Source organism: Coturnix japonica, chromosome 8, assembly GCF_054131305.1.
Source record: "Coturnix japonica strain WE chromosome 8, WE-NBRP24, whole genome shotgun sequence".
NCBI lineage: Eukaryota > Metazoa > Chordata > Aves > Galliformes > Phasianidae > Coturnix > Coturnix japonica.
In genome coordinates, this window is record NC_140670.1 from 30679165 (window position 1) to 30697985 (window position 18821).

Genomic DNA, 18821 nt, shown 5'->3' on the forward strand with positions numbered 1-18821 from the left:
AAGAACACTGTTGTTTTTTTTCCCTTTCCTAGTTGAAAGCTAACCCTCCAGATAACTGCTTTTCTGAAATACCAAGAGACTGAGAGATAAAGATTATCTGTGACTGTATTCTCCTCCTACACGAGAACAAAGGCTGTTTTAATAAATGGAACTCAGATTCTTCCTCCTAAATGAAAAAGAAAAATGATTGCACTCCAAAACAAGATAGCCAGGTGAAATCCTGGAGTGTTTGTCCCATGCGAGACTAACCTATATCTAATGACCCTTTCTGGCTTCAACAGAGCAACAGATTTGCTGGGAGCAGCATATGGGCCGTCTCCTTTCTGTAAATGCAATGGTTAAAAGGAATTTGTCGGAGGGCGAGGTTTGACAGGAGGCACAAATGTTGACAGATAAAGTGGCCCAGCCAGTTTAAAATGCCTACTGAGTTTAAATACAAAATTGCTCTTCAGTCGGTTCTTGAAAGCTGGGGGAGAGGAAGAGGCTTCTCTGAACCACAAAATGTGTGCAAAAGGCTACGAAGTCTCAGGCAGAGCTTCTGTCCTTTCCTGCTGGATGGCTGTGTTTCCCTTGGCATGAAGTGAGTAAATACCAATTCTATCACAAGCTACATGAGAGCAAGGCAGCTACAAGCTGAACACAGATCACAAGGCCGTGTTCCTGATAGCAGGAAGAGGATGTTTATTGCATCAAAGCACCTCTGCTGGCAAAAGGTGTGAATTATAGGCAACTCAGCTTTAGATTTAAAAATATATATCTATTTACATTAAGGGGGCAAATCCAAACCACAGGTATTACCTATTGCAATTTAGAAAATGTATGCATGTGAAAGATGAGGCAATTAATTGCTATGGTGGAAACTCACCATCCCATTCAATGATTCAGTCTTATTTATCTGATGCTACCAGAGACCAAGTGCGTCTTAACTCTTTTTGGTCCTTACACACACATACCTGTGGGATACAAAATCCTGCAAAGTAAACTATTGACTTTAGAAAGCCATTTGTCCCCGTGTATGTAATACATGCTGACATGATCTTCCTGTTCGGTCATCTTTTCCCTTTGGTTGTACTCATCCATGGCATCTTCCCTCTGAAGTCAGTGCTGCTGAGCCTACTGAGTCTGATGAGACATCCTGGTATGAATGATATTTTACTAGTGTGGTATGAGCCTGCGTTTGTGTGAGATCAAACTTCATCACAAAATAACAGCATTTTGAGGAACCCTCAATGGCCATTTTGTTCATTCCAAACCATGAACAGAATAGCAATAGCTAATAGCTTCCAACACCTGGATACACCAGGATCTCTCCATAAAGGCAATCCTACCACCTTGAGTGTCTCACCCTGTGGAGTTCTTCATATTTAAAAATGGTTTAAAATAAAGCTTAAAGTGAAACTGAGTTGGGCATGGTACAGTGAGCACAGTACTGATGGGTTGATAGTTGGACTTGACCATCATAGTGCCCTTTTCCAACCTTTACGATTCTGTGATTCTATGTATTCCAAAACAGACGAAATTCCTACTAATTAAAAATAAATAAATAAATACTTTGCATTGTGTAGAAACTCTTCATTCAAGGTTGTCTACTGGAAGCCATTCGAAATTCTAAAAGCAAGAATCTATTGTTGCTGCTGATGAGAAATGGGCACTATTTGCTAAACAACACTGCTTTTTATTTCAATTCCCTGTGACTTCAGATACAGCACGTCAAGTGATTTTGGCTTCACACCTCACTACCATAGTTGATTTGGGAACAGAAGAGGCAGCATATAATGGCATGCAGTATTTCAGGAGGTTTCTAATGAACAGATGAATCCAAGTTACCTATTTGAAACTCCATAGGAAGTTTCCTACTTAATTTCTATACTAAACGCAGAGTTTAGTACATGTGCTGTGTTAGGGAAGGGCAAGCGGTGGGAAATTGTTGCTCAGTGGTAACAATTAATGGTTGTAATTAAATTTCCAGACCGTGAGGCAAATGTTTATGAAATGTGGACTGTCGCAGGTGAAAGAATGAGTCTGGCACTGAATGTTTTGCACCTGAAGCTCTAATGAGCTCAAAACGTCATAGATAATTTTCTATTCTCCGCTTAGAACAACTGGAAAAGAAACCAGCTCCAAGCAGATACTGATCTCAGTTCCATCAGCATGGAATAACTTTAATATACAATGAAATCATTTTAAACCAGTTCAATCATTTTAAAACAGTCGAAACAAATATGAGTAAATTGAAAACTGGTCATAAATGTTTGTTTCTGATCAAATTAATCACTAATCAGCTATGATTCCTCTCAGTGTTGTTCAACACCCAATATTGTATTTCCAGGAAACACATGAAATTTCAGAATGAAAAAATACCTGAAAATGAGCAGCTGAGAAGTTTGGTGGAAAAACAGATGGGAGGATGGAAGACAGGAAAGAAAAACAATACATTGTCTCCAGGGGATTTCCTAAAGCCTGACATTGGTCTTTCAATGCTGTCTAGAGCTATTGCTCAGTGACATGACTTAGCAGAGGGCTATTAGGCAAGACTTTGCTATGATACCCAGCTGTTCAAAACCTCTGGAACAGGTCTGCAACAACACAGGAGTGAGTCTGAAGTTCTCCCCTCCTCACTCCCCACCTCTGTTTTATAGACCTTTGCAGTAGAATTTTCTCCACAGCCACGAAGATTTTACTTCCTCTTGCTTTGTTAAATAAAAGCCAAGACTCTCAGAAATAAAGCAGGAATCTAAAAACCTGGAATGTGAGCAATGCAGCAAACAGAGTGAAGCTTGCAATGAAATGTTAGCACTGCCAGCAGCGTGATTGTCTTTGAAGACACTACGGCAGGCTGCTAGGCAATCAAGAGGGCACCAAGGCAAACTCAGAGAACACATTCCCTGTGGGAAAAACTCCACAAAAAACAACAATACAAATTTTAGGTCAAGAACTCCATCTAAAAATAAAGAGAACAGTTCACAAGGAGCAACAAAACAAGAAATATTAAGAGGGAACCTTCAGAGGAATGTAGCCTACAGTAGGATTATAAGCTTTTGACTCTGATTCTTACCATGGGTAAGGATTAGCTTTGATTACACAACAGCTCTGTAACTATTAGTGACTCGCTCACTTGCCAGTTGCAATAAAAGCAATGTAAAATACATTCAGTCAAAGTCTCCCCTATCCACACCCCACACAAACGGTAACAGCCAGCCCTCTACTTTCCACCTTTCACGCAATGCTTCCAAAACACATCTGTTGTTAAAAAATCCCTGTTCAGATTAAGCCACGTGGTCTTTCCATGGAATAAACCAAAGCTGTTTCTGTCTATGCACTTCTCACATGGGATTGCCTGAAACTGGTGCTTTCAAGCTGCCTACTACCACTGGTAGGTGATTAATTCAACTGTGCTGCAAACACATACAACAGTGAGAAGTTATCTGCCAGCTTTCATCTGGTCCAAGGACTTGCTGTGTTCTTGGTCTGATCAAACTGCAACAGAGGACCATAAGAAGACAGAGTTCTACACTGAAAATAGTACAGGAATCAGATACATGCATAAGTAGAGATTCCTTGATAAATGCGTTAAGATCTGAATTGGGGATTAATAGGATTTGATATCTTTTCAGAGATAGAGCAACTCAATATCTAATAGGTTTAGATTGCCTTTAGATTATCTTTCTTCTGTGTATCAAGCCAGTCACTGGACTGAACATAGATCCTATCCAGCACTTTCCAGCAAGTGCCCTACATTTGGGGTTAAAGACTCCCACTTTTACTAGTGTCCGTGGGATGAACAGCTTTTGAACAGGAAAGCTGAATAATGTTCCTGACCCATCCCTCTGTAACTCAAATAAGTCACTTGAGAGATGAGATCTGAATATCTCTATCCAAAGGAGGAAATGGAACATACATCACTCGCTATTTATGTAGCACATAACATTTATTTATACAAGCACCATTTATTTGTACAAGTACTCCGATCACAGCTATTTACAAGACATTCTGGGTTCAGACCACTTCCTTCCTTCTGCTGCCTCTCCATCCTTCCTCAGCTACAGATCTAAATCTTTCTGAGGGACAGATCTTAGTTATGCTTGGAGCTTTTACTCGGTCTTGCCAAAGCTCATATTCAGATCAAGGAGGATTCTCATCAGTTTACAAGCGAAGATAAGAAACAAGCATTTAAAGACTTGGATACCTTCAGGCTCATATAGACAGAAAAAATCTTCTGCAAACTCCGTTTTGGAGTTAGTCAATACATTGTATTTGGGATTTTGGGATGTCGAGCTCAGTTTCTGTTAGGTCTGTTCAAAGAGAGGTACGATGGGATCTTAGCAATTTTCAATTAAAATTAGGATATTATGTTGACGTTATCTACAATAATTATTAAAGTCAGATGGAAGTGTCACTAATATCAACTGTTACGTACCTTTCTGTTCCAAATCCATAATTCTTGAAAGCCACAATGAGGAGCTGGATAGGATCACAGAATCACAGAATGTCTTGGGTTGAGAAGGCCCACAGTGCTCATCTCATTTCAGCCCCTTTTATGTACAGGGTCGCCAGCCACCAGACCAGGCTGCCCAGAGCCACATCCAGCCTGGCCTTGAATGCCTCTAAGGATGGGATGTCCACAACCTAAACAACTAAACCTTAAATGTGATGTGCCCCTGATGGTGCAGGTGTTAATATGTCCATTGACTATCCTGGATTTTAAGCGAGAGATTCAAATACTGAACTGAAAGTACAATTCCTGAGCCAGGATTTTAGAACCCCTTTCTTCTTTATTATTTCTGTGGCCAAGACGAACATCTTAATTTCCAAGTAAATTTCCAGGGAAAAAAGAGAACTCAGGAAGGGAGATTGTTCCAGTGCCACGGACCTCATTGTCTTAGCTTGGAATCAAAGAAAAGTTGTACCTTTTTGCACTGTTTTATCAATTAATTGGCATGAGAGGCTAAAATTATAGCACTGAATGCACTCAATGCTATGCTACACAAAGGCTGATTTTCTTTGGCTGAATTTATTTCAGTTTGAAAGCCCTCCTTGGGAAAACTGTAATAAACATCCACATCTTAAGACTGTGTACACGTCCGAACTGCCCTCTTTGTACCTCCCAACGGATGGGTTGTTAAACAAAAGTTTACTGCAGCACCATCTACTGGGAAACTTGCTAAACTTCGTACTACGCTGCCTCCTTTTCCTGCAAGCAGAGTGGGTGAGAACCCTTGCTTTAATAAACTACAGGCTGGTGTAGGCTGAAGTAGGTGTGGTACCTGTGTGTTCGCAGGAAGAGGGGAGAAAGTGACGCATCAGATGGTGTGGGAGCACCCAATCCAGCTGCTGGCACCTTGTAGCTTTGGTTCCTAAGAGGTCTTGTGCTATTGTTTCCCTTTCTTTAAAGGAATATATTATCCACTTTTCTCCAAAGTAATATTTGTAAAATACCATGCGATGGTTGGTTTGGAGCAGGGGAAGTCTTCTGAGGAGACCTGGGCTCTGCTCTACCTCCCCCTAAACAGAGCACCTGTTGAGCTTGGTCACTGAAACACTGAGCCTGCATATTTGCCATACACAAAGGAAGAGAGACAAAAGGATGTAGGTCCCCAAACACCACACAGGTTACTAGATAAAACAAGTTGCAAACAGTCTCTGGTTCCAAAGGATCTGTCTAAGAATTAAGATAGACTAAAGAACGTGGGTGGATATATAGATATATGGATATATAGATATATATTAAAACGTCTTAAGATCTATCTCTGTAAATAAACCCCCATTACCTAATTTAAGGAGCTGAGCTCTTCTGGAAATGAACTTGCATCCTTCTAGGCCAAAATGTCCTTCATTTCATCTAAATCTCTACCATTAAATTCAGCTGCAGGAAGGCTGCTCCTTAATGGCATTAATCTATTTATATCTCTGGTCTTCAATAACTGTAGAAATCTCTTTTCTCTGCAAGTAGGAGCAGAATGTTTGTAAATGCATGCAAGCAGTACCATGCCTGATTTGGTTCTATGCTTTCTAAAAGCGTTGTCCTCTCAGGTGGAATTAGCAGGATTAATGTTAAGCACCATTAAAGGACAAAACCCTTCTTAAAAATGGAACCAGACCAATTTGTCTTTCAGTTGCCAAGAAATACATTTAGGAAAAATCAGCTACTTTGCATTTAGAAGATGAGATAATTTAGTAATGTCAACATCCGGCAGAATGGACTGAAGTGCTGAAGTGGCTACTGCCACTGTGTAATTAAGACTGAAGCCTTCAAGGTTACAAAGCAGAGATACCTGTATTCCACTGAGGCTGACTCCACTACACAGCCTAATTATTTCTAAGAACAGAGGCAAACCACGTCAGACTTCTCACTGCTGATTTAATAGCATTACACTTCTAGAAGTAAACCTGCATCTTCCAGTTACAGCTGAAATAGCAAACAGAGCATTTAAAGAAAGAAAAAACTGCAGCAACTGGACTTTCCTCACACAAATACCTCGAAGCACAATGCAATCTATAGCAGACCAAAGAAGTTTAAACACGCACACCCACATAGGAAAATGCCAAGAGAATCACGTGGTTCTTTTACTAAATTTACCAAGTTTTGTTTGATTTCTTTTGAAGACTTTTTGTTTACTCGAGTTTAGTTATTTATTATTGGAATTCTCTGGGGAGGTTTTCCCAGAGCTGTAACAATATGCAAACTTCTGTTTCCACAAAACCTTTTCTGATAGAGGTTGAACAGAAACAAGTAAAGCAATTCAGGAGATGCTGAGCACAGGATAAGGCATTCAAATGGCTCATTGCTTTGAACAGTCTACCATTTAACCACTGGAAGTTAAACTTCTGAAGGGTTATCTGCTCTTCTTTCTCTGGAGCATCTGGAATTAATGCAGAAACAATCTGTGTGTTATATCTCTGAGGTTATTTCTAACGACTCCTTTAAATGCGCTTTAATGCAGCACCTGATTGCAGCTCTTTTATGATGCCCAACACTGATGTATGTGGGTTTCCTCAAAGTCTCATCAGCCTCTCCAGCCTACAGCAATTAACCAGCTGGTTTCATCCCTATGCTTTTCATTTGCACCTTACTCTGAATGTTAAGAGACTGAATGAGATGCAATGTGGGTCTTTGGGAGACATATTTGCCTTGAGAAACAACAAAAAATAAAGCTGACAACTGTGATTTTGTTTTCAGCTTAGGAAGGAGTTATAACAATGAAATGTCGTTTTCTCCATGAAAATGTCATTGTTCTGTCAACTGATCGCAGACATCTCAAAGCCTGACTTCACTCTCTCAGTAAGTTAACCAGAACATAATAATTAGCAATAATCATAATAATAATAATAAAACCCAAACCTCTGCTACACCAGAAAGGAATAATCTCCAAAGCAGCTGGATTTTCCCACAGATACCTTCCAGTGCAGTTAGGATTATTTCTGCTTGGAAATAGGAATTTTTCCCAAGAAAGTCTTTGAATTCTTTTAAGATAGAAATGTGAATCTTTCCTCAATAACCCGAAGATTCATTTTTCCATGGAGAGGACCTTGGTGGTGCTACTGGAAGGTCTGACAAGCGTTGGTGTTTTCCAATGGAAAACAAACTGCTTTGGCACACATGCAGACAAGACTTGGTCAAAAACAAAAGGGAGCGAGTGGGAAAGAGGGAAAGCGATTTTCCATTAGCAGAAAAATTCATATCTTATCTTTATCACTTATCATTTCAAGTTATTTCCCCATACCAAAGGCTTACTTAATCACTTGGATATTTTACTTAAAGCCAAATGGAATTTTTACTGGACTCTCATAATACAGCGCTGGAAGCCGCACAAGAGATCACGTCTTATTTCGCATTTCCAACACTTAAATGTTGAAGGCCATTTAGCTGACCTTACCTGTTGGTTTTCAGTATTTGGGTTTATCTCAACAGAACCATTTTACTGTCACCCGCACCCAGCACTGCTGTAGTTCCCTACTCCCTGCTACCCTTACTTTTGGTATATTTGAAATCATTTCTCGTGTATCTTTCTATCTTCAGTTATTTACTTTTCAATTTCCTTCCTCATCCCGCTTGACTTTTCCTGTAATAGTTTGCTCCTTCTATCGGATCAATTTGGGCAGGATTTCCATTTTCTCTCTTTGGCTTGAATAACCTCTTAAACTTTACCATCAGAGGAAAAATCTGCTATTCTGATTGAGCAATTAACATTCTTTAGGCATGTTAATGAAAGGACACTGACAAGTGACTGAGCTATATATAATCATGGCCTTTTAGAAAGTGTCATCAGAAATCCAGGAAAATAAATTCACTAATACTAGGTCTTTCAAACCCCATTAGAGAGCAAAGTCTATGAGATAGGCTGAACATCTCATCAGGTCGCCCAGGTTCTCTCCTGGTTTTATCTTCATGATGAGCTTCTCATTGCCATATGTGAACTTTCCAGATGAGATTCACTCATCTGATTATTTCCCTGGGGGGTGGGAAAAGCATAGCCCTAATTAGAGCTCTGCTTTGATATGAAATAAATATTAATTGCCTTTTTTAATGTGAAGGTGTCTACAGCTCCTGCCTGATTCTATTATTAAGAATCACTTTCTTTTTACTTGCATTTAATCTCCAATGTTTGTTTTCCTTTTACTATTAAACAGGCCTTAAACTTGCCCAGCTTGTAACAGTTTGTACTGTGCTATTATTGAGAAAGCACAAAATTTTTTAGTTCATTTTGAGGCATTTCCAATGTAGCTGTACTATATTATGTCTCAACCTATAAAAATACAAGAGAACACCCCATTGCACATCTTCATCACCCATTATGCTTGCTAAGTTTCTATTGAAGAGAAAGTCTGTCAAGCAATGTTATATACTCCTATTAGAAAGAGATGCAAAGCTAGGTGGTATTCACATTCAAGGTATTACTCAGCCTACTGTTTTCATCATTAATTCCATATCCAAAAATGCATCACACATGTCATGGCCTTCTTTCAGTACACATTATGTGATTTGTTTGCCTGGTGACTATATTTCATGTTTATATATATATATATATATATATAATCACCTAAGCAAGACTATATCAATTCAAATTGTGGAGGCGATGAACAAATTTCCATAAGAAGAGACAAGAAAAGTCTGACAGGTGTCGGTTATTTCACTTAATGTATGACTTGAGAATGCTTGCCATGGTGTCACTAACAGAAGGAGAATCTAATTGTGTCCTTTACCTTGTTCAACCAGCATGTGAAACTAACATTTACTGGTGAATATCTGTTACTATTGAGCAAGAGAAGAAAACCTGGGATCTCTCTAACTGATTAAGCTTTTCTTCCTGTTTTGAAACATGGAATTACATGGAATGTATTAACATGGAATGGTGTTTCTATCATTTTTCAATCAGAAATCTGTAGGATTATACTTGTAAAATAACAACCAAATGTCACGGCTCATTTTGATTCTTTAAAGGCCAACAACAGGAGATATTAGACACAATATCTTTTCTCGACAGTGTTTTAAAATACTCATTAAAATGCTTAAGAAACGTGGACTTCCCCTTGTTAAACACATATCTGGAATGAATCTAACAAGGCTGTCACAAGAGCTCAACGTGTTAGTGGTAAGGCACCACTTACCAGGAAGTCAGAAAGATGCTTTTCCAAGAAAGCAGTTTAAAGATACCAATGCGGAGGAATGATTAATACTGAGGAAATGGGTGGGACTTGGCCTTGCTGCGGGGAGCAGGGCTGGAAGAAGAAAAACATGCTACAGAGAGAGAAAACTGAAGTTCTCATTGCCAGTCCTGTGCCATTTTTCCTCATGTGATCCTTATTTGTGTGTTTGCCATGCATTTCTTTTTAATACCCCTTACACAACATCCATGACAATGGCTTTCCTATAAGGAGCCCCAGGAATGCAGTGTTCCCTTTTCAACTTTCCCTGTTCAGCAACAGCAGCCTGGCAGAAGTAGGAGGCAGGCAGGAAATCCTGGAGAGGTGGTGCTTTTTTTTCTTGTTATCACACCATCACATCTGAAATAATTCCAGGATTCAAGCCAGAATCTTTCACACAAGTGTTTGTAAGCTAAAATATCAAACTAAAATGCAGTCGAGCTCTGTTCGCTAAGGAAGAAATCGCACTTGTGGGATTTCCAGAGATGTCTGTATTAGGAAGAAAAAAAAAGAAGAAATAAATCCAGAAGTTTTTCCGAACTAATAGAGCTTTAGTATTGAATGTGATCAGTAGACAGAAAGTTTGGTGAGGTTTTTCATCCCTGACATCGCAGCCATTACGCTTGGATGTTCTATTTCCGTAGCCATGGGGGATTTTGAAGTTTGCTGAAACAACCAAACACATTCTTCAAAACAATACAGTGGGTCTTTCTTGTGAAAGCAAAGCTAATCAAATGCAGCATCCTGTGCCGTTGATTTCAGCCAACAAGCAGCTCGTGGCACTGCTAGATTCTCTGCTTTGGGGCCAACAGGAGTATCGTGGACCACCTTCTCCATCTGTTCTCAAAGCCAATGCCAGGATGGTCAAGGTGTCAGAACACCCTGCTGGTAACACACTCAAAGAAGTGATCTGAGTTGCCATGCAAGGACTGGAGTCTTTGCAGACACAAACCTTTACATGATTCTGCAGTGAGAATAATTCTGGGTTGGCTCTGAGGCAGTCAAGCAGTTTGCAGCCCACATGGATCAGCAGAAGTAAAGTTCATTAGTGAAATGAACTAATGATTTTATAAGGCAAATTTAAAGGCAGAAGTTGCGTGCTTATCAGAGCTGATTAGTAAACCTGAGTTCCTTAAACACATCTTTCACTGCTGGTGCTGCTCTGCTGCAGAGCCATCCAACTGTCCCAGTTCTGACTTTGGGAAGCACATTAATCTTCCACAGGGCTACAGTTGGCTCAGGGGGTGAGGAGGGCAGCAGCCCCCCGCAGCACAGCACAGCACAGCACAGCACAGCACAGCAAGGATGGCCAGAGCAGCAAAGCTAATTGCAGAGGCCTGGCACCCCCTGCTCCTTCCTCCTGCTCCCCTTTAGCACAGCAGGAGCGGCTGGGCAGTGGCCTCTCTCCATCGGCAGCCAGATTCCATTGCAGCAGTGATGCTGGATGGTTGGTTGCAGTCTGGACCAGAGCAACCAGAAACAAACTGGCTGCAGCTGCCCAATCTTCCTGAACTTTTTGGTAAGTTTTCTTCCATAGCAATGGTTAGCAGAGCCTGTGCACTCTCAGCTTGCATTTAAATGTATAGCACCACATTTCCCTGACTGACCAGAATAGGCTATTAGGGTTTATGTATTAAAGCCCTGAGATTTCTACCTATTGAGTGCAAAAACAACAGTTTAACCTTTATCCCAAGGCATGTGCACCCTTCTACTCCCGGAGAAATGAATTCATGTTAAGCAGTCAAATCAGTATCAACCTGACCTTTAAACACATCAGTGTTTCTTGGAAAAATATTATGGCTGAGATGCCTACTGTGGTAAACAATATTAGCTGCTCCAAGCCATTGTTGAGCCATGCTGTGCGGAGCCTTATCAAAATAAGGGGGTGGAAGCCAGCGGGGACCACAGATCTTCTGACAAGCTCCACAGGATATGAAGAACAATGTAAATGTAACCGTACTGGCAGATATATTTCTATATTACTGTTCCAGAGATAACAGCTAAGGTGAATCATTTCCCACCACCTACAGTACTGAATTACTTCAAATTCTGAAGGGACCATATTTATTTCATTGGTAGGTAGTAATTTACTTAGCTGAAGATCATTATATTTATGTGTCTGTGAAATCCTCACAATAATTATATATTTGAGCTGTCTCAGAAGCGCTATATATATTCTCATTAGTCATGTACTTCCAAGGATATTATCATTTTTTCTTCCTCCAACAACCTTTGCAATCTGAGTGTGAAGTACTGCACTGCCTATGAACCTCAATTCTTATAGTTTTCTTAAACTCCAGTTTAATCAAACAGCAGGGTGGCCTATATTCAAATGCAAATGCGAAGCGTGCTATGAAATATCTTCATTTCCTTAAATGACTGCACTGCAGAGCTTATTTAAAACAGACTAATGCTGTGCAATAGAACGGAGAACACAGGAAAAAAATATCCTCTGTTCAATAGAACTTTTGCAAAACCTCTCCCAAAAAAAGGCAAGAAGATGCTTAGAGTGGGGTAAGAAGATAAAGGCAATGGGGATTCCTTCTTTCCAATCCTTTCTGCACCATGAAGTTAAGTTATACCTCACCAGGGTGGTGAGAGGTCTGTTTACTCTCCCCCATGCACTTCAGGACTCTCATGTGGGAAATATTTTAAAAACATAAAATGTTGTGTTAGTCTCAGTGTAAGTGGTGTTCCATGTAGCTGGAGGTTAATAAATCTCCTGAACATTAGTCCATTGAGCTGCAGTGTGCTGATGCTAAAAGCTTCTGGTCCTCATACCTGGACTAGGTAGACGAGAAGATCACTTCTCCTTCACCCTACAGTTTGTTATCCCCTGTGCCCGAGGGCCACCAGGTAATTTGTTTTTATTCTTTCCTTTTCAAATGAAACGATGAGAAGAGGTGCTTGGCTGGCTGACAGCCCTGCAGATGAATATCCTTGCTTGTGATTAATGCAAATACTCCACCCTTTTTCAGAAAGTTTGAGCCAAAGAAACCCAAGAGCATTACAAATATTAATCACTCACATCACCACTCCAGTTTCTTATTTATTTGAACACCTTCCACAAGCAATAAGAAAACGACCTCGGTTTTATTATTCTCTGCCATCCCTGCCAAAACCAGACAGGCTGCGCAGTTTGTTTTTCCCAGTTTAGTTGATGATTTTTTCTTTCTGACTCTTGAAAATAACCGAGTGTGAATAGTTGAGGTATAGAGACATAGAACACATCAGGTCACAATTACTCATTATCCTTAGACTTACCAGAATAATGAATTAGAGTTACAATAAACAACAAACGCGCTTAGAAGATTACACAGAAGGTAATATAAAACGCTGGATGAAGCAAACAGGCCACTATGCACAGTCATTACCAAGAGGAGGAAGGAAAAGGGCAGGGGTTAAAGTCCCAGCCCAGACTGTGTGAGCCAAGGTCAAAAGAAAGATAAACAGCCCTCACTCTTTTCTGTCTCAGGAAACTGAGCAGGGAAGGAGATACTGAGGACAACCTCACCACACTCCAGAGCACAGTGATCCTGGCCAAGGGCACTGCTTGCTGCCAGACTGCTGTCCTCTGAAAAATGGCATGGTTAAAACACAGACAGGCAGGTAAATACGAATCAAGCACTGTAAAGCAGCAGGAAAGCATTTTAAGTAAGAAAGCAAGCTTCCCTACATCAGAAGATGTTCTGGCTTCGAACACTGGCTCCTCTTGATCATCAACTCATTGCTGCAGAAACCCTTGTTCTTCCCTCTGCCAAATTCATCCCTTAGCACAGGCAATTGCCATAGCACATAAAACTCTATATTGTGACTAAAGGAAAAGTTTCAGAGCAGATCACTGAAGAATCAGTTAAAAAGCATAACAGCGCTTCACTAAAACCATCCCTGTGGCAAACTCACACCAGCAAGAACCTGACTTTCTGAGGAGCTCACTACATCCCTCAGCCTTAAATACAGAGATAGATCTAGATGAAGCTCTATGTACTGTATAGATACATGTTATATCTAAATCTATCTACCTACATTATCAATATGAAATCATCCTGCTGACTTCTATGGGGCTCCTTCCATGCATAGGGACAACAGCTAGAGAGGTAGGAGACCCATCTCTTCATTCCATGTGAGCACCCACTCCTTTCAAAGGTGTAGGAAACACTTTTTAACACCTTTGTTGTGAAAACAAGCACTAAGCAAATGTAAAGTAGCATGACTTGGCAAAAATGCACGTCCATTGTGAAACTCATCCACAGCAAATTAACAGGCCTTAAAGACTCTCACAGTATGCAACCATGCTTCAGCATCTACCATCACCGCCACGTTTATTTTATTATGATATAAAATAAACATCACACCTTTAAACTTTTCACATTGTTAATAAATCAGCTCTGGAGAGATGACTCACGAGAGGATCGTGTCTGTGCTTAGCAGAGTCCCACAGATACACAAGAGATGCAATTACACCAGAATAGCCAATTCTAAGCTCTGTCACGGCTTATTATTTGACTAGCAAACAAGGAACTTTTTCAACTTAATTGCAGCCTGGCTTCTCCACCACTGATCTTTTTTGTCCTTCGTTTCCTTTAACTTTGGCCTCCACAGAATTTTATTTTAATTCTTTCGTTGCTGCTGTTCTTGTTCCTTGGGTCTGTTTTACACTTGGTATGGGTACAAGCAGCTTCATAATATATAAGCAGAGTTGCTGATATGATTCACACCATTTCAGCTCACTTAATTCAGATTAAGGGAACTTGCAGAATTAATGTGAGCCATGAATTGAAACTTAACTACAGCAGTTCACCCTCAGCAGGTTCGCAGATGACACCGAGCTGAGTGGAACAGTTGAGGTGCTAAAGGGAAGGGATGCCATCCAGAGGGATCTGGACAGGTCCATGCCAGCCTCATGATGTTTAACAAGGCCAAGTGCAAGGTTCCGCATACAAGAATGTGAACAAACAGGAACAAATACAGGTTGGCCAGAGAATGGCATTGAGAGCAGCCCTGAGGAGAAGGATTTGGGGTGTCAGCTACTGAAAGACTCAACAGCAGCACCCTGGCATCGCTCCCTGTCAAACCCCAAGGGCACAAACCTGTCCTGATTGAGCAGCATTTCTGTCCCCTCCTTCTCCAACATCTCCATTGCCTTGCACATAAGAAACAACTGATTTTCACACAGTAACCATGGGCCCTGGCACTGCCATCCTGACAGCCTGAGCTCTGATACTATCGCAAGAAAGAGCATGGAAGAGAGATTGCTTTCACCATGTACAAAGTTGGGCCTTTACAGGTCAAGTCATTACCAGCCATGCAAATGCATAAAGTGCTGTCAGGTCAACAAAGTGAATGAGAAGTATTTGGAGCATTCATCTTCTAACTTGTTATCTCTGATGTAAGGTGAAGTCTTACATTGTTTGTATAGCAATGCATAAAATATTAAAATTAAAAGGCTCAGGGACTTCCGAGAGGAGGAAAAAAGCAAAACCATTTTAGATTCAGAAACATTTCATCAATACGCAGTGTATTTACATGCTGGAATCAGAGAGCCTTGATTATGCATGTTTATTGATTTGGGCTTTATTTTGATTAACGATCAAACTAAGCCTTGTGAGGCAGCAAGGCACATCTGAATGGTTTGTACTTCAGGAAATCCCTGTTATGCAAATAAGGGGATATTCTCATGTGTTTTGTCCAAGTGTGATAGTAACAAAGCTCCCCAAACACCCTCTTTTATACAGGGGGTAACGTGGGGAGCAGTGCTTAACGCAAAAATGCTGCATAGCAATTGTTTTATTCTTCATTACCAATGACTTCACTGTCTCACTGTGGACAAAAGAAGCTTAAATTCCCACAGTGTCTAATTTATTGTTACGGTTTTGTGTCAGAGTGCATATGTTATTTCTAGAAGTGTGCTGCAAAAATCCTACTGGGGGGAGTAAAAGGGAGTGGGGAGAAAAAGGGAAGAAGTGGAGAAATTAGCTGGCTAGAAAAGTGTTTGCTTCCTTGTTGGCATGTTTACCAACAGTAACGCCTTTCAGAAAAATGAGAGAGAAGCTTTCATTATACAGAAAAAAGCTTTAGATACATAAACAGTGCAAAGAAAATCTGAAGACAAGCTTCTTAGGCACAGCTCACTAAGGAAATCAGGAGTCAGATAGATTTTCTCTGTGTTAGATACCAATATTTGGATCATATGCTGGAGAGCAGGATGAGGCTATTCTGAATTGACCCAAGGAGACACTTGCACAACAAGAAAAGTAAACTAATTGAACAGCCAGCATCCTGCTAGGAATTATTCTTTGGGATTTCAGCAGCACCTTCACCCCTGTAACAGCTGCCCCATTAACTTCTCATTTCTACTCTGGCTGTAAGAACAAAATCTACATAAAATACAACAGCAGCGAGAGAACAGATGAGAAGGAAGGTGAGGAGTTTCCTCTTGAAGGTGCAATCACAATCACAAAGCATATTTTTGGGACAACCTGGTAGGCTGAAACAGTGTTGGAGTATAAGAGCTTGGAACAATTGTAAGCAAAGGCTTCTCACTGAAAAATGCCATAGACTCTGTGACAAATTATCATTCACAGCTCAGCAGGGTTTGCCTTCTCTGGTTTGTGGGTCTGGGGACAACAGAATATCATTGTGCCACATCCTATGAGCTAAGAATATTTGCTGCAGCATGAAGCAGCTCTCAACCAACATCAAAGCAAATCTGTCTGCATCCCAGCTGCAGATGCTGGGCTGCATTTGGAGAGAGATTTGGTCATTCCCAGAGGGAAGAGCTGGAGTCAGCAGAACAGCCAGAAGGGTCAGGATGCCACCACTCTTCCTGTACCTGTCTTAGTTTGCATGCAGAAATAGTGCTTCTTAATGTCTTTGCTGTTTAACAACCCTGCCTCTGCTTCAGGGACTCTTTAATACAAGATAGATAAAAAAGCTCTTCTGTATTTAAGGCTGAATTTAACTTCAAGTGTAAAGAAAACTAGCAGAAATTAGTGCCTATTGAAAGCTTTGAGCTAAAATGGTCACAAAAAGTTGAATTACATCATAGTAGTAAATTAAAGAACTAATTTTGTTTGAATATTGTCATTCTCGTTAAAGTAGGTTGCTGTAGTCACATAATTGGCTTTCAAAGGCAAAACAAAATAACCACAGATTAAATAAACTTGGAATTCAGAAGCATCAAAAAAGAACTAGAAAAGGGTGTTTAAATCCATAAAGGCAGGAGACTGAGTTGTCTCAGTCTGTGTAGGAATCAAGCAGTTGCATTTCGCTGACGTGATTCAGAGCCCAGAGAGACCAGTAGAAATGCACTAATTAAATTCACTCCAGTAGATCTGAAACTAAAGATCTTAAAACTGAAGTAAAACTTACATTTTGAAATAAAGCTATTCAACACATCTGCCCTCCCATGGCTCCCAACTGCATCGCATGCTACAGGAATCTTTTTAAGATGAAACTTTGATTCTATTCAAATGATAGTAATATTAATTTAGAACGAAAATTAATACATCCCATGCACAGAAGACCTTCACAGCAATGCTTCAAAGCTGCCAGTGTAAACTTTAACACCACTAACAAAGCCAGGATTAGGCAATTTGACGGCAAATATTTTGCTTCTCTATCAACAGTCTTTCCCCCCCTCCAGGCCTTTTTTTTTTACAACAACAAAGTCTTTAAACCTGGTACTTAACTCCATCCATGAAATATTACACAATATGTTGATCATGCTGTTTTTTAATTTCAACTCAACTGAAGAAGCATTGTTGCAAAGAATTGTTATATCCCAGGGGAATCAGGAAATTAAACTTTATTTATTGGGTTTTGACTTTCCCATAAGTAGATACAGCCATATACCATCTGATTACCATCTGAGGGGAGGCACAGCTTGAAAAAGAGCACTGCCAATGTGCCACTGGGCCATTGATTAATTAAGCAATAAGATGAGAAGGTCTGTCGCTTAGGGTCATTAATGCATGCCTAAAATGCCATTTGAGGCCCTCATGTCTGGTTAGCATTATAGACCCCGATCCCACAAGAATTTACTTCTGAGCACAGTACTCGCTACTTTTGCTGGCCTGTTCACACAGGAGGCACCTCCATTTGTAAGTAGCAGAACATTCTGGACAATCTAAATGTAATCTTTATTGGCAGGGACAAGGGAGGAATAAGAGAGGGAAAGCGTGTTCATTTAAATTTAGAATACAGCTCTGTTTGGAAATAGCATCCTTCAAGTGATGCAGTTTGTCTCATTACATAGAATATTCAAAGTGATCATAAAAGCATATGGTCAGCCACTCGTTTCTTAAAATAATACATGGACCAACAGCACAGCACAGCCAACCCGTGCACAGGGAAAGGAGGGCTGCTCACAGCAAGAGCCTGAGTTGAGTTCTGGGTGTTCATAGCCATGGCCTTGCTGCTGACTTTGAGACATCAACCTCAGCACAGTAATTAGGTCATCTGTAAAATGAGCGCTGCTACTTAAATACTTTGGGGTGCTTCTGTAAGGATTAATTCATTACTATCAGTGTATTGGTTTACGATTGGCATTTTACTGTTTCTACACATTCAGTAACAAGAAAAAAATCCTATAATTGTTCAGTATTTATAAACTGTTTTGGGTAGTCTGGAGAGGAGATCATTCTATACCCCTCTTACCAAGCCTGCTATATTTTGAACTAAATAGTTAAATATTGATTGGGCTTGAAAGAAAACATAGGCTTTCGCTAGGTCACCCATCTGCAAGGAGACTGACCCAAGTTGCAGTCCTTCCTTCAATCGATGTTTATTTCCAATTTCAAATCCATACAAGGACCTTGACACCGGCAACCCCTCTCCCTGGGGATGTCCAGACCCTGGGGTTGGATCACTGCGCTCATCCGTGTGCACACGTGGATGTTCTTGTGTTGATCTAACGGATGGCTAAACATGGGATACACCTGAGAAAGGTTCAGCAAGGGGAATGCAAAGAAAACTTGCACCACCTCATATTAAGCCACAACTCGCTGCCTCAAACAGTGCAACAACAGAGGAAAGAATAGAACTTACTTATTTCAAATGGGTGTCACAGTAATTAAGCTCTTACAAAAAGGATGTGATAATAGCCGCTCTTTATGCACCTACTATAAAACGTGATGTGTTTGAGCATTCCTCTTGATGGGTTGACATGAGAACAATTA